The following is a 23,451-nucleotide window of genomic DNA, read 5'->3' on the forward strand; positions in this document are numbered from 1 at the left end:
TTCTTTCTTTTTTTTTTTTGAGATGGAGTTTCGCTCTTTCGCCCAGGCTGGAGTGCAGTGGCGCGATCTCGGCTCACTGCAAGCTCCGCCTACTGGGTTCACGCCATTCTCCTGCCTCAGCCTCCAGAGTAGCTGGGACTACAGGCACCCGCGACCACGCCCGGCTAATTTTTTGTTTTAGTAGAGACGGGGTTCCACCATGTTAGCCAGGATGGTCTCGATCTCCTGACCTCGTGATCCGCCCACCTCGGCCTCCCATAGTGCTGGGATTACAGGCGTGAGCCACCGCTCTCGGCTCTGGCTTTATTTTTCCACTCTGTGCATACCACTTTAAAATACACGCTTGGCCTGGCACAGTGGTTCCTGCCTATAATCCCAGGACTTTGGGAGGCGGAGGCGGGCAGATCACCTGAGGGCGGGAGTTCGAGACCGGCCTGACCAACATGGAGAAACCCTATCTCTACTAAATATACAAAATGAGCTGGGTGTGGTGACTCGTGCCTGTAATCCCAGCTACTCGGAAGGCTGAGGCAGGAGAATCGCTTGAACCCGGGAGGCGGAGGTTGCGGTGAGCCAAGATCGTGCCATTGCACTCCAGCCTGGGCAACAAGAGTGAAACTCCGTCTCAAAACAAAACAAAACAACAACAACAACAAAAACGAAACAAAACACTCTTAGCTGCTGATATTGAGTATCTATCTTCCCTCACACATGTGAACTATGAGATGGCAGAGTTTTGGTCTGTTCTGTCCTCTGCTGCAGCCCAGCCCCTCATCAGTGCCTGATACAGAACAGGTCTTCAATAGGTATGTGCCCCGCTCTTCCCTGCAGCGTCCAGGCTCCAGGCAGCATTCAGGGCTCAAGTTCGGAAGAGTGAAGGCCGTTGAGGGTCCCCTGTTAGGCCCCAAGCCCCCTAGAGAGCTCCAACGACATGGCCTGGAGTTTGCTCTGGCGACAGCCGGTCCTGCTGGAACTAGGACATGAGGGTTAGCGACCCTGCCCCATGGGGTCACAGGGCAGAAGCTGCGGGCAGGGGTGGGCATCAGTGGGGCGGTGGTGCAGAGGGTGTCGCTCCCAAGTCAGCTCACACGCACATCTTCAACACACCCACCACACAGGCACCCGCACGCACCAAGGGACGCCGAGGCTTGGAAGAGGAGGAAAGGCCAAGGCGATGGGGAGATGGGGAGAGAGGCAGGGAGCAACATCCCGGGCTCCGAGCGCGCCAGCTGGGAGGGCTGGGGAGGAGGGCGCACGGGAGGGCTCCTGGCACGCGCGGAGCCGCGGGCAGCCCCCGGAAAAGGGAGCCAGGCAAGACTGCTGGGGCAGGGGTCGGCTGAAGCAGCGGGGAGCCTGACCCCACCCGCCACCCGCCACCCGCCACCCGCCACCCGCCACCCCCGGCGCCTGCCAAACTGGTTGCTGCCTCCCCGGCAGCCGCGGCGCGTCCACCTGCGCAGCCACCGCGCCGCCCTGCCCGCGCTACCATTGGCTCGCTAAAAATGCCTCTCTAATCTGCGCTGCTCTGTGCACGCCTCCTCCTCATCCTTCCCCCCACTCCGCCTCGGCTCTGACCTTCCTCCTTCCCGCAGCCCCGGCGAGATCCCAGAGCGACGCGGTGGCGGCGGCAGCGCCAGCCCCCTCCTCCCCCGGGAAGTCGGCCGGGCTTGAGGCCGGGCCCAGACGTACCGCTTCGCCCCGAGGCGCCGCCGATGGTGCCCGGCGCTCCTGCTCCCAGGTAGGGGGTCTGGCCCTTGAATAGAGGGCGGGGGGGTTGTGTGTGCGGGTGTCCAGTTAGGGAGTGCGTGTTGGAAGTGGGCGCCGGGACTGACATCTCCCTGGGCCAGAGCCCGGGCAGGGTTGGGCAGTTGCCTGGAGAGAAGCGGGTGCGCGTCCAGGGATGCCTTCAGGGGACGGAGTTCGCGGGCATCACCCAGGCAGTGCCAGGATGCCCTGCGCTGGGTCCCTTGGGGGAGCGAGCCGGCAACGGAGGCCCTTACCCCAGGAAAAGGGCCGGAAATAGGTTCCTTGGGAAGTTGGGGCCTGGGCCCGGGCGGTCCGGGTCTCTGGACTGCTACCAGAAGGGGTGGGTGGGCTGGTGGCAGCTTGGTGCATAGGCTATTTATGGATCAGAGTGGGCTGGGGAGAAACACAGCAGCTGATGCCTGTCTGGCTTATGGTTAAAGGTATTTCCTTCTGTCCCCTACCCCTTCCCCCACAGCTGGGATGGGAGCGGGGAGGGGGGAGGAGGCAAGAAGGAGGCGATGATGCTAAAAGACCCGCAGATAGAGAAGCCATGGGCTGCTGGGCACTGCCCTCCCCTGCAAGCCCCAGGCCACTTGCTGCCTGTTAGAGCTGTCTCTGCCCCTTATTTTCACCTTACAAGAGGCTGTGAAAAGGTTAAAGGGTCATCAGGGTGTAGGAGACGTGGTGGCAAACCTGGGAGCTTGGCCAGACCCAGCTTCAAGCCCCAGCTGCCCCTACCCACAACAGCACAGCTCTGCACCACATAGGCAGTGACACATATGGCCGCTTATTTCTAGGCACAACCATAAATAACCCATATTGCCCCAGCCCCTGGCACAGCTGGGGTGCAAACAGGACTGTCAGTGATTTTTCTTCCATCCTCCATCCTGGCCTTTCTATCACAAGTCCAAATCATCACTCTCAAGCCACCCCCTCCAGCAGCTTCCCTGATACCCCAGGTGAGATCCTCGCCCCCTGCCCTATGTTCTTGGACTGCCTTGTGGCTGGGTTATTTGTCTTGTTCATCTCCTTCTAGACCAGAAGTACCTTCAGGCTGGGAATCTGATTCATCTCTGTCATTGCCCCTGCACCAAAGCAGGGTTTGGCACCAAGTAATTTGTGGAATGAATGACTTATTGAATGAATGAATGTGAACTCTGGGAAATAGCTGGCAACCTGAGGGAGGGGGTCGAGCCCCCACTTGGGCTTTCTCTGTATTCTCCAGGACCAAAGAGCCACTCAACCCAGGTGGTTCTCTTTAGTAGGCCCTTGCTTTTTTTTTGAGAGAGAGAGTTTCACTCTTGTTGCCCAGGCTGGAGTGCAATGGCACAGTCTCAGCTCACCACAACCTCTGCCTCCCAGGTTCAAGCGATTCTCCTGCCTCAGCCTCCCGAGTAGCTGGAATTACAGGCATGCATCACCACGCCTGGCTAATTTTATATTTTTAGTAGAGACGGGGTTTCTCCTTGTTGGTCAGGCTGGTCTCGAACTCCCAACCTCAGGTGATCTGCTCACCTTGGCCTCCCAAAGTGCTAGGATTACAGGCCTGAGCTACCATGCCCGGCTAGGCCCTTCCTAAGCCTGGAGTTGATGGGCAGCTATGCCTTTTGGAGATAGTGTTGCAACCTGCTGGCTCCAGAGGGTCTTATGGGCCCCTGGTTTGAGTGTCCAGGCCTGGTCCTGGCTTGAGGGAAGGCCTGATGTGAAGGTCTGGCTCTCCTCAGGCCGCTGGGTTGGCACTTTCTTCCTGGGATGCCAACTTTAGACCAAAGTCTCTGCCTCTGTCCCAGCCCTTGGGAAAATCCAGGTCAACATCAGGGAAGCTGGGAAGGCCCAAGCCTGGCCTTCCTCGGCCTCTAGGGTCTTCATAGCAAGCTCTCAGGGGTCTCATGACCCTAGTGTGTGGAGGAGCAAACCCACTCCACAGGAAGAGGCTGCCAACAAGGGTTCTGGCCTAGCCACAGGCCTGTGTCTATGAAGGACATCAAGATTTCCAGGCTTAGGAGGGGCCTAAAGAGAACTGTCTGGTTTGCGTAGCTCTTTGGTCCTGGGGAATAGAGGGAAAGCCCAAGAGGGGACTCAACCCCCTCCCTCAGGTTGCCAGCTATTTCCCAGAGTTCACATTCAGTCATTCAATCATTCATTCATTCCACAGTGGCCCGCGTTGCTATTTGACAGCCATGCAGTCTCCCTGACGTGGCTCTGCCACCATTCCCACACCCAGGCTGACTCTCCCTTCTTGCCCTCCCTCTGCCCCCTGGCTGCCCTGAGCTGCTTTCAGTTCCTCAAGCAAGTGGGGCTTCTGTCACCTGCAGGCCTTTGCACAGGCTGTTCCTGTCTCCTCCTCTCCCTCTTCCTTCCCACCCAAACCTCTCACCCTCGGGAGTCCACTGAGACTCCTTTTCCCTCCAGAAGCTTCCCCAGCTTGGGCTGGGAGCCCCACCCGTGATCCCCTCCCCACAGCCTGGCTGCCTCCCCTGGGAACCCTGCCATCATGCAGTGTCCTCTCCCTGCTGGGCTGTGGGGTCTGTAGGGGCAGAGTCTATGTGCTATTTCCAGTGGCCCCATGGCCTGGCACAGAGTAGACCCAGCTCTGGCTTGTGGAGTGAGTGAGTGACTGTTGGTCCCATCATCTACTTTCTCTCCTCACCAATATCAGGACATATTTTGCATTCTTCTCCCATTAGGAGATGAGGGACCCATTCAGAAGTTTGCAGGTATCCCTACAGCAAGAATGAGAAGCCTTCCCTGGAGAAGTGAAACTGGCTGCAGGTCTGGAAGGACAGAAGGGACAGGAGAGGACATTAGGGGTGGGGGGCATTCACTGATCTGGGGGACCCTCCCTGGGGAACCAGATGGAGGGGTTGGGGGAGGAGTGGGTATACCAGATAAGAAGGATGCTGCTTGGTTTGGTTTTACATTTTTCTTAAAGAAAAATAGCTTTTATTATTTTTTCTTATTACCAAAGTAATATAGGTTTGCTGTGGGCAATTTAGAATATACTGGAAAGCCGAATGAAGGAAGCCCATTAGCCACATCAGACCCACCCACCATGGGCACTTCATAGCTGGTTTCCAGCCAGGGGCAGGATGGACTGGAGGGGAGGTCTGGGCTGGGGACTTGGGGGGCAGGTCAGGGTCCCAGGAAGTAGCCGTGAGGATTGGCAGGCAGGTAGAGGAGGGGTCCCGGAGCTTCACTGTGGAAAGCAGGGAAGGAAGTGGGATTGGATGAAGGGGAAGTGGACTCTGATGTAGTCCCAACAGGCAACAGGGTGCCCTGGGGCTAGAGTGGCCTTTCAGTTCATGCGCATTTGCTTGTGAGATTCAGGCCCTAGACCCCAGCATCCTGTGCCCATCAGGCACTGGGTTTGGGCATGCCTTCCGGCAGGCGGCTCTGTGGTAGCAGCAGTCCCTGAAGCATCTGCCCACTGAGGTCGCCTGCTGACAGCACCCACCCCCTGGGGCAACAGATAGTGTTCATCACCAGGAAAGATGGGTTGGGAGGAACCCAGAGGTGGGCTGAAGGGACAAGATCAACTGGAGCCTGGCCTCAGCTGGCTCTGGAGAGACAGGACCTCTAATGCCAGGGAAGTTGCTGGTGCCGTTTCCAGAAAGGGAGCGTGTCTGTGGGGAGCAATTTAGAATGTACTGGAAAGCCAAATGAAGAAAACCCATTAGCCACTTCAGACCCACCTGCTGTGGACACCTTGTGGCTGGTTTCCAGCCAGGGACAGGGTGGCTTGGAGGGGAGGGCTGGGCTGGAGACTGGGGTCAGGGGCTCCCCTCCACCCTCCCCTGGGTGCTGCCTCTGAAGACCTCAACCTTGGGTGTGAGGGGCTGCAGGATACCTGAAAACTGGGAGGGCAGGGGAGGCCTTGGCTATTATTATTATTATTATTTTTTGAGACGGAGTCTCACTCTGTGGCCCAGGCTGGAGTGCAGTGGCACGATCTCGGCTCACTGCAACCTCTGCCTCCCGGGTTCAAGCAATTCTCTGCCTCAGCCTCCTGAGTAGCTGGGATTACAGGCGCTCACCACCACGCCCGGCTAATTTTTGTATTTTTAGTAGAGACAGGGTTTCACCATCTTGTCCAGGCTGGTATTGAACTCCTGACCTCGTGATCCACCCGCCTTGGCCTCCCAAAGTGCTGGGATTACAGGCGTGAGCCACCATGCCCGGCCTACCTTGGCTATTATTTTAACATCACTAGATATTGTTATTATTATTTTCTTTTTAGAGGCAGGGTCTTGCTGTGTCACCCAGGCTGGAGTGAGTGACACCATCATAGCTCGCTGCAGCCTTGACCTCCCGGGCCCAAGGGATCCTCCCACCTCAGTCTCCTGAGTAGCTGAGTGCTACCATGCCTGGCTAATTTTTCAATTTTATTGTAGAGATGGGGTCTTACTCTGTTGTCCAGGCTAAAAATAACTTGATATTAAAATGCTGGGTAGGGGCTAGGGTAGTCTTTCTATATAAAATGCAGGATACTCAGGTAATTTTAAATTTCAGAAAAACAACAAATGTGTTTTTGTTGTTTTTTAGTCTAAGTATGTCCCAAACATTGCATAGGACATATTTTTAATAAAAAACTGTATTTGTCATTGATCTGAAATTCAGATTTAACTAGGTGTCCTGAATTTTTATTTTATTTTATTTTTATTTATTTATTTATTTTTGAGATGGAGTTTTGCTCTTGTCGCCCAGGCTTGAGTGCAAGGCTGCAATCTAGGCTCATTGCAACCTCTGCCTCCCAGGTTCAAGCAATTCTCCTGCCTCAGCCTCCTGAGTAGCTGGGATTGCAGGTGCCTGCCACCACACCCAGCTAATTTTTGTATTTTTAGTAGAGATGAGCTTTCGCCATGTTGGCCAGGCTGGTCTCAAACTCCTGAACTCAAGTGATCTGCCCGCCTCAGCCTTGCAAAGTGCTGAGATTACAGGCATGAGCCACCGCGTCTGGCCCTGAATTTTTATTGACTAAATGTGGCCACTGTAGGCTGGGATAGGGAGGAGTGGAAAGAGAGGGTGAGAATTTTCTCTTCTTGAGTGTGGGGGAAGAATCAATAGATACTTGTTTGAAGTTGACAGTTTTAAAACGTTAACACATCCATTTTTAGAAACAGGTGAGCTGTTCCAAATTTCCCATCTGTTAACTTTCTATACTGGCTAGAAAGTAGCCCCTTATTTATGGATTTTGGCTCCTTGGTGCTGCTGAGAAATAATAAAACAATAGTTTTCTCGTTTATGCAAGTGAGACAAAGGGAGATGTGGTGATCAAGGGTGGAATCACTAAAAAGGGTTAATCCATTTAAGAAATAAAAGTCCTCATCCTAAGAAAGCTCTCATTTGGCAGAGGGCGTGGGAAACTGGAACTCTCACGTCAGTTGGGGAGCATACGTTAGCGCTGTGTTTTTGGCAACAGCGGTCACAGTTTTGACTTGGCAATTCCACTTTTTGGGACTTATCCCGCAGGTACACTCTGAGCAGTGTGCAAAGATTAGCTGGGCAGAGACAGTCAGTGTAGCGAAGCTAGATGTCTGTCAGGAGGACCAGTGACAAAGTCAAGACCTCTTTGTACGCTGTGATTTCAGGCAGTTGTTCGTTCTGGGATTTAGTCAACGGATCTCTGAATGTCGCTGCCTGCCAGGCACCACTTTAGGTGCTTGGGGACACTAAGACAAGACGGGGCGGAGCTTATTACCAGTGTGTAAATATGGTCACAAAGTACTAATAAGTTAAAGCAAGTAGCTTTGTAGAACAATGTGTGTAGTATGATGCAATTTTTAAAGCACATGTACATATGTTCCTCTGTGTTCATATTTACATAACAATGTGTAGAAGGCTGCATACCTGATTGTGATTAGAGCTTACCTCTGGGGGGAGGCCTATTGCTGGGATGGAGGGAGAATGCGTCCTCTTTGTTTCAGCCATTCTGTGCTGTTTGCATTTTATAAACAAATATCATTACTCCTAAAGAAAAAAATTAAAACTGCACTTGATGATACTGGAAATTTTTTTCTTAGAAAGCTAAAAAAATGAGCACATAAACTCTGTTCCCCTTAATCTGATGGCATTTGAGTCACATGCTGCCACGTGTGTTTGGAGAGTTTTTATTTGTGGCTGGTTCCTAACTGGTCCCCTCATGGGCTTATTTCCCCTCTCCATCCTCCAGACTTGTGGTGCCTGAAACCTGGCAGGATGGGAAAGGGGGTAAGGTAAGGTAACATCTGGGTATCAGGAGGGCTGCAGAAGGAGTATGGGAGAAGTGGGGTATCTGGCAAAGTGGTGGTTGCGTAGCCCTGGGGAGTCTTGTAGGGGCACAAAGGAGGGGCCAGGGATCCCTGACATGTGCCAGGCACTCTTTTATTTATCCATATTTATAACTCATTTAGTCCTCTTAGTAACCTCATGGGGTTATCCCCATTTTACAGATGGGGCAACTGAAGTTAAGTAACTTGCCTGAGGTTACACAGTGAGTAAGTGGCTGAGCCGGATTCACAGCCATGCAGTCTGGCTCCAGAAGCTGTGCTTGTGAGCCTCTGTGCCTCAGCACCTGTCGTCGAGGAATAGGGATAATCTCTTGTCTCAGAGACCGGAGGCAAGTGTGTTCTGGAAGACTGAAGGAGGGTTGTCTTCTGCAGAAGGCAGACCTGGAAGGAAAGGATGGTCAGATCCAGAGATGGGGTCGGGGGCAGGGGGTGGTGACAGCAGAGTGACAGCAGGGACAAAGATGCAAAGGCTGGAATGTGAGTGGTGGGCTCGGGCTGGGGAGGAAATCAGCATAGGAACACGAGGGAGGACATGGGCCGTGAGGCTGGTGGGGCAGCCAGCTTGGATTGCTGCTGCAGGGCATTTTAAATGATCAGCCTCATTGGACCTAGTGGGACAGGTGGCCCAGGGCTGCTTCTCCTTGCAGGGCCTGGCAAAGACCCTGCATCCCTCAGCCCCACTCTGCCCAATCTGGGCCTTCCCTGAGGTCACACATTTCATCACTCGGTTCCCGGGGTCTAGCCTTGACCAGCCACTGAGGACAAGAGGGGCAGCCAAGGTAGGGCTGGAGGGCTGGGGGTTGGGGGTCCAGGCTGAGGTCCTGGCCCTGACACTGACTCACTGAGGGGCCTAGGGCCACTCAACCCCCTCCCTTGGATTCTGTTTCCTCTTCTTTTATTTGCACACTTTTTATTGTGAAACATTATAAGCATTTACAGAGGTAGAGAAAATGTCATATAACAGTCATATACTCCATGTCTTAGCATCAACAGATACCAACACATGTCCAGTCTCCTCTCAATCAAGATATTTCTCTAAAAGATAAGGACTTTTTCTAATGTAATCACAATACCATTATTACACCTAAGAAGTATTAATTCCTTTATATAGTCAAATATTCACTTAGTATTCACATTCCCTATTGTCTCAGACATGTCTTTTTGTTTTTTAAATAGTTTGTTTAAATCAAGTTCCAGGTAAGGTTCACACATTGTGATTGGTTGATATGTCTTAGTCTCTTTGAATCCACAGTTCTCCTCTCCATCTTTTCTTATTCTTTTGCAGTTTATCTATGGGAAAAAGCAGGTGGTTTGTCCTGCTGTGTTTCCTGCAGACTGGATTTTGTTGATTGCATCCCTGTGGTGTTATTTAGTATGTTCTTCTGTCCTCTCTGTAAATTGGGAGTTGCATTTGTCTGTCTCTGACACCTCATCTAGTCATCAACAAGTCCTTCAATTCTACATTCAAAACACCCAGAATCCACCCACTTCTTATCACCTCCATTGCTGCCTTCCCTTCTCAGCCTCCACTATTCTCTCCTAGATGTTTGCAGCAGCCTCTACCTAGTCTTCCTGCCCCGTCCTTGCCTCACCAGCCAAAGGTCCTTTAAAACTTAAATCAGATAACATCCTTCCTCTGCTAAAGCTCTTCAATGACTCCCCTCCCATTCAGAATAAAGCCCAGAATCCTATAACAGGCTAGATGCTGTGGCTCACACCTGTAATCCCAGCACTTTGGGAGGCCGAGGTGGGTGGATCACCTGAGGTCAGGGGTTTGAGACCAGCCTGGCCAACATGGTGAAACCCCATCTGTACTAAAATTACAAAAATTAGCCAGGCGCGATGGCACATACCTGTAGTCCCAGCTACTCGGGAGCCTGAGGCAGGAGAATCCTTCAAATCTGGGAGGTGGAGGTTGCGGTGAGCTGAGATCATATCACTGCACTCTGGCCTGGGCGACAGAGCAAGACTCTGTCTCAGAAAAAAAAAAAAAGCCCTATAATAGCCTACAAGGCCCTATGTGATCCGGCTGCCCAATACCTCAGACCTTCTCTCTTACATCCTAGCCTCACTGATCCCCAGGTCATTTCTTGGACCCATCAAACACCCTGCCCCAGGGCCTTTGCACTCCTATTCCCTATGCCTGGAATTCTCTTCCCCAAAGGCCTGCATGGCTCATGATGTTCACATCTCCACCTACATCACCCCCTCAGAGAGGCCTCCCAGACCACCTCATCAAAAACAGCCCGTTGTCCCCCATCCCCTGATTCTACTTTATCATCTTCATAGCACTGATCCCTGACATTATGCTCTTGTTGGTTTCTTGTCTGTCTCCTTTACCTGTCCAAGCGTTCCATGAAGGCAGGGTTTGGGTGGGGGCAGAGCAGCATGACTGGACTTCCCCTGTCCCTCACCCCTGCCCACAGAGCTGACTGCCTCCTCCTCTCACATTGCTAGCTCCTCTACTTTCAATGTTTCCTAAAATTAAAAAAAAAATTTTTTTAAACGCATATTTGTGCCTAGTGTGTCATTGTTTACAAAATATTTCCTGTCTCAGGTCTGGTCTTCTAGAAGCAGAGCTGAGACAAGGATTCCCGGGCAAATGATTTATTGCATGCATGCTCATATTAGAGCGGGAAAAGATGTGCTTACAGCTAGGATCCCACGGAGAGCTCTAGATCGTGAACAGCAAGTCTCACAGGGTTACCTTCCTCCAGACAAGAGGCCAGGCCTTTGTAGCCCCTTAGCGGGTGGTCATTGTCTGCAAGCTGCTCCCAGGGAAGGGCCTAGCCTCCCCCTGCATCTCCAGGTGAGGCAGCTCCTGTAAGCCGAGGGCAGCTCTCAGGGGAAGGAGGCAGCTGTGAGCTGTTAGCAGCCAGCACCCACAGCTGCTGAGAGATGGGTACCCCACCTGATAGAACGACACTGGCAGTACCCCCTCTACTTCCAAATCCATTTCTGCTTTGAGCCTTGCCACAAGCCTGTGGGGATGGTATTTATTAATGATCATTATTCCCATTTCCTAGAGGAGGAAGCTGAGGTTCTTAGGGCTGAAATGACTTGCTTGAGGTTGCACAGCCAGGAAGGGGTTATATTTAAGCTCAGATTCTTACACGGGATCCTCTGGTTAGTTGGCAAATCGTCTTAGTGGCTGCTGGTTTGTAGTTTTACTCTCACGCGTTCATCCTTTTGAATGTTAAGTGAATATGTATTGCGTGTGGTGTGCTGTGTGCTGAACTAGGCGCCGGGCCATTCAGCAGTGAATGACACACACTTTGTCCTTGTCCCTGGAGTTGTCAGTTGGTGGATCTGCCCAGTATTTAGCTGCCACCACCGTGGTTACCCCTACTGAGCCCTCAGGAGTCCCAGCTTCCATAATGACAACACCATGTCTGTTGAGCATGAACTATGTGCTAGCACTGTGCCAGGCTCCCCTTCGCCGTCACAGCACCCCATCTTCAGATGGGTAAGCTGAGGCTGCAGAGGGACTTGCAGCTCCCAGCCGAGATCTCTCAGCAAGCGTGTGATAGAGCTGGGATTCGAAAGCACGGGGCTGAATTTGGCTCTCCTGCTTCCTGCAGCCCCTTCCCCAGCCTTCCCCACACTCCCTCCCCCCTCCACCAGCAGGATATCTGGTGTCACCTCTATCATCAGCTCCATCAGACACTGGGCTGCCACTGCTGCCTGCTCCCCAGGTGTTGGATGACTGGCCACCATCTCACCTGCCCCACTTGGCCCTGCCCCAGATGGGGCACCTCTGATAGGAGGCCTCCCCTACCCTACAGGGCCCAGGATCCCTGCCTCTGCCCCCTTGCCAGCCCCTTGTCATTGGCCCTGACAGCTGGGTGGGCCGTTCTGCCAGCCCCAGCATGGCCTGGGTGTTGGTGGCCCCTCCCCCTTGCACCAGCTGGCCTGGTAAGCTGCAAAGCTGGCTTGGCTCGGCTTGGGGGCCCCTGGACAGGGCCAGGGGCGGGTGGCAAATCACAGGGGACTTCCTTCTTTCCTGCCAAACAGGGCCAAGACAATCCTGACAGGGAGCAACCAAATCACAAAATTGCCACCTGAGGAATGTAAGGGTGGAGAGGGCACCCCTCAGGACTGCCTTGGTAATGGGCATCTATGAGGCAGTAGTTCGGGGGTGGGTACTCCAGGCCTGTGTCAGCTCGGGATTTCCCTTCTCTCCTTAGGACGCCCTCGTTCCCTGGCCCTCAGGCCTCTCTGACCATTGCTCATTTGGGCTGTGGCAGAGGAGGCCAGCACTCTGTTCCAAACCTCAGCCCTGAGGGCTTCCTCCAGGGGCTGCACTGAGGGACTGTGCCTCTCTCGGCAGAACTTCGGGAATCTTTGTGTGAATTTTGTATGCGAAACATATGCAAATAAGCATGTCCAGGCCGGGCATGGTGGCTCATGCCTGTAATCCCAGCACTTTAGGAGGCCAAAGCGGGAGGATCGCTTGAGTCCAGGAGTTCAAGACCAACTTGGGCAACATAGGGAGATGCTGTCTGTATTAAAAACAAAAGAAAAAGAAAAAGAAGAAAGAAAGAAAGAAAGAGAAGAAAGAAAGAAAGAAAAAGGAAATCATGTCCATCTCACTGTGGGTGTGGCCTGCTGGGGTGCTGTGGTCTGCAGGGAACAGGCACTCCCTGCAACAGCTGGGGGACCAGGGGCACAGAAAGATGAGGACTCCTAAGGGCTCTGGCCATCTCATCTTTACTGCAAGCACAAGTCCGATTTCCATCATATTTTCTCCTCTCCAGATGGTTATTTTTTTTCTAATTTGATCGTTTTGTTTGCATTTATGAGCTAGACTTCTACAAAGAACTATTCCTCTTCACCTATTTTGTTATTCTGAAACACGGTGCATACTGGAGGATAAAGGTTCCATTCCTTCACTTTATCATTTTTTTGTTTGTTTGCTTTTTGAGACAGGGTCTCACTCTGTTACCCAGGCTGGAGTGCAGTGGCATGATATTGGCTTATTGCAGCCTCAACCTCCTGGGCTTGAGCAATCCTCCCAACTCAGCCTCCCCAGTAGCTGGGACTACAGCTGTGTGCCACCAAGCCTAGCCATTTTTTTTTTTTTGTAGAGACAGGATCTTCCCATGTTGCCCAGGCTGGTCTTGAACTCCTGGGCTCAAGCAATGCTCCCACCTCAGCCTCCCAAAGTGCTGGGATTACAGGCATGAGCCACTATGCCCGGCCCCTTTATCCTTTTTTTTTTTTTTTTGAGACAAAGTCTCGTTTTGTCACCCAGGCTGGAGCACAGTGGCGTTATCTTGGCTCACTGCAACCTCCAGCTCCCAGGGTCCAGCGATTCTCCTGCCTCAGCCTCCCAAGTAGCTGGGACTATAGGCACGTGCCACCGTGCCCGGCTAATTTTTTGTATTTTTAGTAGAGATGGGGTTTCACTATGTTGGCCAGGGTGGTCTTGAACTCTTGACCTCGTGATCCACCCTCCTCGGCCTCCCAAAGTGCTGGGATTACAAGCATGAGCCACCACGCGGAGCCTATTTATCTTTTCTTTTTTTTTTTTTTTGCGATGGAGTCTTGCTCTGTCACCCAGGCTGGAGTGCAGTGGCATGATCTCGGCTCACTTCAACCTCCACCTCCCGGGTTCAAGTGATTCTCCTGCCTCAGGCTCCTGAGTAGCTGGGATTGCAGGCACGCGCCACCACACCTGGCTAATTTTTGTATTTTTAGTAAAGATGGGGTTTCACTATGTTGGTCAGGCTGGTCTCGACCTCCTGACCTTGTGATCCTCCTGCCTTGGCCTCCCAAAGTGCTGGGATTACAGGTGTGAGCCACCACGCTCAGCCTATTTATCCATTTTTAAAGAAATAAGTTGGTGCTGTAGCAACCTCCAATGGTGACCAGTGAATATTTTTTCCTTTAAAAAAATATAAACACATATAAAATAAGTTGTACATTTGTATATTTGTCTTAGTCTTTTTTGTGTTGCTATAACAGAATACCTGAGCCCAGGTAAATTAAAAGGACAAGGAGCTTATTTGGCTCACAATTCTGGAGGCTGAGAAGTCCAAGCAGCATGGCGCCGGGTCTGCTTGGCCTCTGGTGAGGACCACCTGGCTGTATTCTAATACGGCAGGAGCAGGTGCCAGAGCGACAAGTGGTCAAGTGCGAAAGAGACACAGATGAGAGGCTGGGCTCACTTTGTAACAGCCTGCTCTCGTGGGAACTAATCCATTCCCACAGCGCTCCAGCAAGGTGGCATTAACCTAGTCATGAGGGCAGTGCCCCAAAATCCAAACACCTCTCACTAGGCCCTACCTCCCAACACAGCCACATTGGGAATCAGATTTCAACATGTGTTTTGGAGGGGACGCACTCAAACCATAGCAACATTTTAACAAATTTAATATAAAGCCAATGTCTCCATCATGTAGGTAAAAAAAATCAGAACATTGCCACAGCACCAAAGGACCCCCTCAGACCTTTTCCTATCACAAGCCCCTCCCTCCCCCACTGGAACCCACCATTCTAAATAGTTAGGGTTATTCACTGCTTTGTTTTTGGTTTTACCACGTAAGTATGCATCCAAAACCAAAGAGTTCTGTTTCTTTTTGAATTTTCTGATCTTTCTTTCTTTCTTTCTTTCTTTCTTTCTTTCTTTCTTTCTTTCTTTCTTTCTTTTTCTTCTTTCTTTTTTGAGACAGGGTCTTGCTCAGGCTGGAGTGCAATGGCGTGATCTTGGCCCGTTTGGGCTCAACCTCCTGGGCTCAAGCAATCCTCCCACCTCAGCGTTCTGAGAAGCTGGGACCACAGGAGTGCACCACCATGCCCAGCTACCTTTTAAATTTATTTTTATTTTATTTTATTTTTTAGAGAGATGGGGATTCCCTGTGTTGCCCAGGCTGGACTTGAACTCCTGGGCTCAAGTGATCCTCCTGCTTCAGCCTCTCAAAGTGCTGGGATTACAGGCAGGAGCCACCACACTTGGTTTTTTTGAATTTTAAGTAATGAATTATGTATTCATTAAAGTCTGTTCTTTTTTATTTTGTTTTTAATTTTATTATTATTATTACTTTTTGAGACAAAGTCTTGCTCTGTCGCCCAGGCTGGAGTGCAGTGGTGCAATCTCAGCTCACTGTGACCTCCGCCTCTGGGCTCAAGTGATTTTCCTGCCTCAGCCTCCATAGTAGCTGGGACCACAGGCGCATGCCACCACACCCAGCTAATTTTTGTATTTTTAATGGAGATGGGGTTTCACCATGTTGGCCAGGCTGGTCTCGAACTCCTGACCTCAGGTGATCCACCCACCTCGGCCTCCCAAAGTGCTGGGATTACAGGCATGAGCCACTGTACCTGGCTCATTTTTCATTATATATAATAGTTTCTAATATGTGAATAAACCATGATATACTTGTCCAGTCTGTTTACAGACATCAGGGTTTTTTTCTGATTTGTGTCTACTATGAAAAGTTCTCCTGGCTTCCATGAAGGGATAAGATAAAAAAGTTTCTGCTCTATACATATCCCCAGGTAAACATATGCATGCAGTTCTCCAGGGTTTATGCAAAGGAATGGAATCACTAGGTCATAGGGTATGTGATCTTTAACCTTATAGATAATGTGAAACTGTTTTCCGGAGTGCTTGTACCAAATCACACCTACACAAAGCAGTGTGTGCAGAATCCCAGTGGTCCACGTTCTTGCAGGTATGTGGTTACTAGCAGACTTTTTCTTCTTCTTTTTTTTTTTTTTAGAATTTAGTTTTCATTATCATTATGGATTTTTATAAATTTGATGTGTTTTAGCACTTGCAATCATTATTCTCAGTAATGCTCAAATTATCTCATCTTTGGCCAGTGGGAACTTCTTCAAATGGACTCTTTTTTTTTTAGACAAGGTCTCACTCTGTTGCCCAGGCTGGAGTGCAGTGGCATGATCTCGGCTCACTGCAACCTCCACCTCCTGGGGTTCAAGTGATTCTTCTGCCTCAGCTACCCGCGTAGCTGGGACTATAGGCGTGCATCACCATGCCTGGCTAATTTTTGTATCTTTAGTATCTTTAGATGGGATTTCACCATGTTGGCCAGGCTGATCTCAAACTCCTGATCTCAAGTGATCCAGCCTCCTTGGCTTCCCAAAGTGCTGGGATTACATGGACAAGCCACTGCGCCCGGCCTCTGACATCTTTTTCATACGTTCACACGGGTCTTTGAAAATGCCCTTGCTTGGCCAGGCATGGTGGCTCACGGCTGTAATCCCAGCACTTTGGGAGGCCGAGGTGGGCGGATCACGAGGTCAGGAGATTGAGACCACGATGAAACCCCTTCTCTACTAAAAATACAAAAAATTAGCTGGGCGTGGTGGCGGGCGCCTGTAGTCCCAGCTACTAGGGAGGCTGAGGCAAGAGAATGGCGTGAACCCGGGAGGCGGAGCTTGCAGTAAGCCGAGATCACGCCACTGCACTCCAGCCTGGGCGACAGAGCGAGACTCTGTCTAAAAAAAAAAAAAAAGAAAAAAGAAAAAAGAAAATACCTTGCTTTCTGGTGTGAAGATGTTCCACGTTCCTCAGAGATGGACTCAGCCAGCTCTCCAAGGAGCTGCGGATCTTTTATATAAACACATTTTTTATTGAAATACGATTCATATACCATAATATTTACTGTTTTCAAATGTACACGTCAGTGGCTTTTATTATATTTACAAAGTTGGGTAACCACTATCTAATTCCAGAATATTCCGTAACTCCAAAAAGAAACTCCATATCCATTAACAGCTACTTCCCCATTCCCCCTCCCTCAGCTCTGGAAACCATCAAACAACCTTCTGTCTCTATAAATTTGCTTATTCTGGAAGATTCATATAAATTGAATCATACAAGCCTTTTGTGATGGGCTTCTTTTTTTGTTTTTTGTTTTGAGATGGAGTTTCACTCTTGTTGCCCAGGCTGGAGTGCAATGGCGTGACCTCGGCTCACCGCAACCTCTGCCTCTTGGATTCAAGCGATTCTCCTGCCTCAGCCTCCTGAGTAGCTGGGATTACAGGCGCCAGCCACCATGCCTGGCTAATTTTGTGTTTTTAGTAGAGACGGGGTTTCTCCATGTTAGTCAGGCTGGTCTCGAACTCCCGACCTCAGGTGATCTGCCCACCTCAGCCTCCCAAAGTGCTGGGATTACAGGTGTGAGCCACCGCGCCCAGCCTTGGCTTCTTTCACTTAGTATAATGTTTTTAAGGTTCATCCCCCTTTGTAGCATGTAACTACTGCATTCCTTTTATGGCTGAATCATATTCCATTGTATGAATATACTACATTTTGTTTATCCACTCATCCATTAATGGACATTTGAGTTGTTTCCACTTTTTTGGGTTTTTATGAATAATGCTTCTAAGAACATTTATATGAATGTTTTTGTGTGAACATATGTTTTCATTTCTCTTGGATATATACCTAGGAGTAGAATTGCTGGGTCATATGGTAACTCTATGTTTTTGTTTTTGTTTGTTTTTTGAGACAGAGTCTCACTCTGTTGCCCAGGCTGCAATGTGATGGCATGATATCGGCTCACTGCAACCTTCCCCACCTCCTGGGTTCAATCAGTTCTCCCTACCTCAGCCTCCCGAGTAGCTGGGATTACAGGCGCCTGCCACCAGGCCCAGCTAATTTTTGTATTTTTTAGTAGAGACGGGGTTTCGCCATGTTGGCCAGGCTGGTCTTGAACTCCTGACCTCAGGTGGTCTGCCCACTTTGGCTTCCCAAAGTGCTGGGATTACAGATGTGAGCCACCGCGCCCAGCCAACTCCATGTTTAACTTTTTTTTTTTTTTTGGAAACAAGGTCTCACTCTTGGTGCCCAGGCTGGAGTGCAGTGGCACGATCATGGCTCACTGCAGCCTCAACTTCCTGGGCTCAAGTGATCCTCCCACCTCAGCCACCCAAGTAGCTGGGACTACAGGCGTGAGCAACCATGCCTGGCTAATGTTTTCTATTTTTGGTAGATATGGAGTTTTGCCATGTTATCCAGGCTGATCTCGAACTCCTGGGCTCGAGTGATCTGCCCACCTTGGCCTCCCAAAGTGCTGGGATTACAGGTGTGAGCCACCATGCCCGGCCCAGATTTTTGAATTCTAGAAGTCAACCTAAGGTCCCATCCAATAGCCTCTGAAGCTCTGGACAAAGGACCTTGGGATGTAGGACCAACCTTGCCCAGTCCCTTCATCTTACAGTAATGCTGCAGGACAGAGGAGGGGACTGGCTTGCGCAGGCCCACGTAGCCGGTGGGCACCAGAATTGGGTCCCAGTTCAGTTCCTACTGCTCCTCTAGGGGTCCTCACCCCAGCTGGGCGCATGTGCTCCAAACCTCCAAACTCCACCGCTCCCTTTACGTGGTTTCTGGTGCCCGGCTCTGTGGCTCTTAGCCACAGTCTCTCTCCTTCAAGGACTTTTTTTTTGTTTTTGAGACAGAGCTTCACTCTTGTTGCCCAGGCTGGAGTGCAATGGTGCAATCTTGGCTCACTGCAACCTCCGCCTCCCGGGTTCAAGTGATTCTCCTGCCTCGGCCTCCTGAGTAGCTGGGATTACAGGCATATGCCACCATGCCCGGCTAATTTTGTATTTTTAGTAGAGATGGGGTTTCTGCATGTTGGTCAGGCTGGTCTCGAACTCCCAGCCTCAGGTGATCCACCTGCCTCGGCTTCCCAAAGTGTTGGGATTACAGGTGTTAGCCACCACGCTCAGCCCCTTCAAGGACTTTATGGGCTGTCCCAGCTGAGAGAGGGTTCTTGTCCTCCTAGTATGAGCTCCTGTGGCACCCAGGAGGTGGGAGGTAGCACCTGGACAGATTGTCCATGGTCAAATTTGGGAAATTTACTTTTGGGTTCAACCCAGGTAAAGGGTGCTCTTTAGGGTAGGCCTCATCAGGGCCTTTAACATGCTGCTGTGTCCTGTGAATGTCAAGACATTTCATTGCCAACATTTAAAAGCAATCAAGATGTCCTTCAATAGGCAAGTGGTTATATAAACTGTGGCACATCCTGGCAATGGAATATTATTCAGTGTTCAAAATAAATGAGCTATCAAGCCATGAAAAGGCAAGGAAGAACCTTAAATGCATTTTACTGAGTGAAAGAAGCCAATATGAAAAGGCCACACACTGTATGATTCCAACTAGATAACATTCTGGAAAAGGAAAAACTATGGAGATAGTAAAAAGATCAGTAGTTATCAGAGATTGGGGTGGGGCAGGGAGAGGTAAATAGGTAGAAAGCACAGAGGAATTTTAGGGCAGGGCAACTTTTCTGTATGATACTACAATGGTAGATACATGTCATCAACATGAGTCAAAACCTATAGAATATACACCACCGAGAGTGAACCCTAATGTAAACTATGGACTCTGGGTGATAATGATGTGTCAATGTAGGTTCATCAGTGCTAGCAAATGTACCACAGAGACGCACAGTATGGACAGTAAGGGTGGATACTATGAGTGGAAGGGGGTGTATGGGAACTCTCTGTACTTTCTGGTCAATTTTTCTAGGAGCCTAAAACTGCTCTAAAAAATAAAATCTATTAATTAAAATATATATATATCCACATACTGACACATATATATGAGGAATTGATAAGTGTTACAAAGGAAAAATAAAGCAGGGGTGAGGGTTTAAGTAAGGGGTGAGGGGCATGGGCTGGCTGTTCTGGATGGGGCAAAAGTGGGGGTCAGGATCATGAATCAGACTTAAAGCAAAGGAAATGCGCCCTGCAGATGTCAAGGGAGGAGCATCTCGGGACAGGAAGCCGCAGGTGCTAGCCCCAACTCAGGGAAGAGGAAGCACAGGGGGTCTGGAGTGGAGTGAGGCGTGGGGAGTGGTTGGAGTTGAGGATGAGTCAACAGGTTGGGGCCCGGAGGCACGGCGATCCTGTTCTCAGATTGGTGAGTCACTCACTGGAGGGTTTCAGCAGGGGTGTAATGTGTCGAAATTACATTTATGTTTTTATTTTTCATTTTTAAAAAAGGCCAGTCAAATTTAGCAGTGGGGGGTTGTGTAGCAACTTTAGTGACATTATTTATGTTTAAAAAGAATGACTGCAGCTGCTGTCTGGCAGATAGACAGTAGGGGGCGAGGGTGGAAGCAGGGGGGCTCATTAGGGGGCCATGTAGCCCTCCGGGTGGGAGAGGGGGCTGGGGGCAGACCCTGGCATCTGTGGCCGACAGGTGAGAGGTGGCTGGATTCTGGGTATATTTTGAAGGGAGAGTCAGCGGGGTGTGGGGTGAGGGAGATTCCTGAGTTCTTGGGTGAACAGTGGTGTTGTGTCCTGAGATGGCGAAGGCCAGCGCTGGAGCAGGCTAGGGGGCAGTCATCTGGGGACATGTTAAGTTGGCCTGTCCCACATCCAAGTGGGGCCGTTGAGGAGGCGGGTGGATTTGTGAGGCTGGGGTTCAGGGGGATCTAAGGCCACTGCCCCGATGAGATCCCAGAGGGAGGAGACATGAGTGGAGAAGAGAAGAGGCCCCAGACCTGAGCCCTGGCCATGTGAGGGCCACCCAGGGAGACAGAGCTGTGACAGAATGGGAGTGTGGTGTCTGAGGAGCCCGGAGGCGGACAGCATGCTGCCAAGGAGGAGGACTGGAGACTGGCCATGGGGGTCAGCGGTGGCTGGTGAGGGCCAGAGGCCAACTGGAAAGGCTTCGGAGGGAGTGGAGATGGAGAGGATGCACAGGCCTTTCCAGGAGTGTCCTCTGCCACCAGAGGGAGGAGACACATGGGCCCGCAACATGGGGGGCACTGGGCGGTCTACAGGGCCCTTTCGACTGTCTCTTAGATGAGAGAAACAACAGCATGATTCTCTCTGCATGGGAAAGAGTCTCATGTGAGGGAAAAGCGATCATTCGAGAGAGGGAAGAGCACATCCCAGCCCTGCAGCAGGAGTGCCCAGACTAGGGGGTGAGGGGTGGAGGGACAGGGGGCCTGGGAACTCAGGGGGAGGGAGGCAGGGCCTAGGGGTGGGCTGAGGTGGGTTTGGGGCCACAGTGTCTCTAGGTGCCTCCCTTTTTCTCAGAGCACAGCTGTCAGCTGAGAGGGAGGGAGGAGGAGGTGTTGTAAAATATTTGTCTCCAATGCAGTTCTCACAGGCACCGGGTGAAGTAGGTGCCATCAACCCCGCTTTGCAGATGAGAAAACAGGAAGGGGGCCAGGTAAGTTGCCAGCTAGGGCAGGACTGAGGTTTGAACGGGGCCTGGAGGGCACGGGGTATGGAACTGGGATTCGACTACATCCTGCCCCTCCCGCCTCCCATTTCAGTCCAGTGCTGCACTAGCAGGGAGGACACTGGAGTCCAGACAGGGAAAGTGATGTCCCAAGGCCAGACAGCAAAAAGGTGACATTGCCGTCGCTGGTCCTCTTCCTCCCTCCCCTAAGCTCTATGGGCACAACACACCTGGGCCACTCTGTTCCCACCCCTACCCCTGTCACCCCTGCAGGGCTGCCCTCCGTGGGCCCCTCTCTTTCCTCCTGCCTTGGAGCCTTGGTGCAGTTGCTCTGCATGTTGGGACAGTGCCTCTTCCCCACTTCAGCAGACCCTAGCCTAGGGTCTTCTGGACCCTGGCTGCACATTAAAATTTTCTGATTTAACTGGGCTGAGGCCTGTTTTAAATTGACATATAGTTGGGTGTGGTGGCTCACACCTATAATCCCAGCACTTTGGGAGGCTGAGGCAGCCAACTTACTTGAACTCAGGAGTTTGAGACCAGCGTGGGCAACATGGCGAAAACCCGTCTCTACCAAAAAAAAAAATTAGCTGAGCGTGGTCGTGCATGCCTGTAATCCCAGCTGCTTAGGAGGCTGAGGTGGGAGGATCAGCTGAGCCCAGGGAAGTCAAGGCTGCAGTGAGCTATGATTGCACCACTGCACTCCAGCCTGGGTGGTGGAGTGAGACCCTGTCTCAATCAATCAGTTAATTAATTAAAGTACAAAGTGCACGTTAGTGAACATGAGCCACTACACAGAACAAGATACAGAATACTTCCCGCATCCCAGAAGGTTCCCTCCTGCCCCTTCCCAGTTAATGTCTGCCCTTGGTAACCACTCTCCTGACTGTCAGGATCAGGTTTGCCTGTTATGGAACTTCACAGACATGGAATCACGTGGAATGTGCTGTTTGGCGCTCAGTGCTCTGTCTGTGAGCGTCCCCCGAGCTCTGGTGGGCTGAGTGGTTTGCCCTTCTCCACCACTGTGTAGTTGGCGTAGGTCTAGTCTCTGGAAAAATAGTCTGAGCTGAAGGTTTGGATGCAGGAGGTTTGGATGCAGGAGGTTGCTCTCGGAATCAACAGGATTGAAGGATGGAGGACTGGGCTGAAGGAGAAGTCACAGTAGAGGCCTCAGCTGACCCCACGTGGAACCCTGAAGCTGGGGTAAACATCATACCATATTAAGACAAGGGGCCAGGGCTTTGCACCTCCGCATTGACCAGTCACTGGGCACAAGCTGTCTCTGGGGAGAAGGCATAACCTTGGGCGAGGTGGCTCCCTTCAGCCAAGGGCAATGCCCAGAGAGGGACTCAGCCGTGGACCATGAGCAGGCAACACTCCCAACAGCTGGGGTCAAAAGTGACCTCACCCTGGGGAGGTGGCAAACCTACAGCATCCACTGCAGCCTGCCCCTCATGCTACTTGGAAATCTGAGCCCTTATAATAATTCATCCCACCTGGGAACAGCTTCTTCAGGGTCCTGGTTGGTCTCTTTTCCTGGGGAGGCTTATAAGGAGAAGGTCAGTGAGATGAGCGACAGTCCTGCTGCTGCAGCAGGACTCTGGGCCACAACAGACACTTGCAATCTCCCTCTTCAATGACCCTGACCTTGGCTAGCACCTCTGTTGGTGTAGGTGGCTTCCCTTGTGAGGGGACCTGGCCCCTCATGTCTGAGGGAGTCTGAGTCTCTGGCCATCCTGCTCTCCTCAGACCCTGACCATTGCCCTTGCCCATTTCCCATCAATACCAGGCAAGGGAGCACCAAGAAATGTCCCAGGGAATTATCTGGCTGCCAAGGCTATTATTCTTCCCTGCCCCTTGCCATACAGTGTGAGGCTTTTACAGAAGGCCCCTGTGGATGATCAGGGCCAGTTATTCCTGCCAGGATGGTGACTCCGTGCTGTTGTTTCTTTTTCCCTGCTGGTTTCTTGCCACAAGGGACCTGAAGGGAAGTGGTGGCAGTTATAGCTGAAAGTTTAATGTGACTCTTGCTGTCTCTTGGTGGAACTATTTCCCCTTTGGGAACCAGAATTTCTAAACTTGCAGTGCCCAGAGTTGTCCCTGGGTGTGGTGGTGAGTGGGGCTGCTCCTACTTCTACCCCGTAGCTCTTAGATGCATGTATTCTAGTCCCATTAGGGACTCAGCACCATACAGTAGTCATTAGAGTGTGTGCCATGTTCCAGAAGACAGCTCACCATCCTTGCAGGAGATCAGCTCCAAGCTGATCT

The 23,451-nt window shown here is 51.2% G+C and overlaps 1 protein-coding gene across 1 annotated transcript in view; it reads left to right on the forward strand.

Annotated features, from left to right (window-relative positions):
- Nucleotides 1–1,459: 1,459 nt before the first annotated feature.
- The window catches only part of PACSIN1 (protein kinase C and casein kinase substrate in neurons 1), a 70,286-nt gene continuing 48,294 nt past the window's right edge, over nucleotides 1,460–23,451 (forward strand). Inside the window, exon 1 of the mRNA XM_003278816.4 lies at nucleotides 1,460–1,738. The gene's annotated coding sequence lies outside the window, so the exon portion shown is untranslated. The remainder of the gene's footprint in view (nucleotides 1,739–23,451) is intronic.

The sequence above is a fragment of the Nomascus leucogenys genome, chromosome 22a (assembly GCF_006542625.1).
Source record: "Nomascus leucogenys isolate Asia chromosome 22a, Asia_NLE_v1, whole genome shotgun sequence".
NCBI classification, from domain to species: domain Eukaryota; kingdom Metazoa; phylum Chordata; class Mammalia; order Primates; family Hylobatidae; genus Nomascus; species Nomascus leucogenys.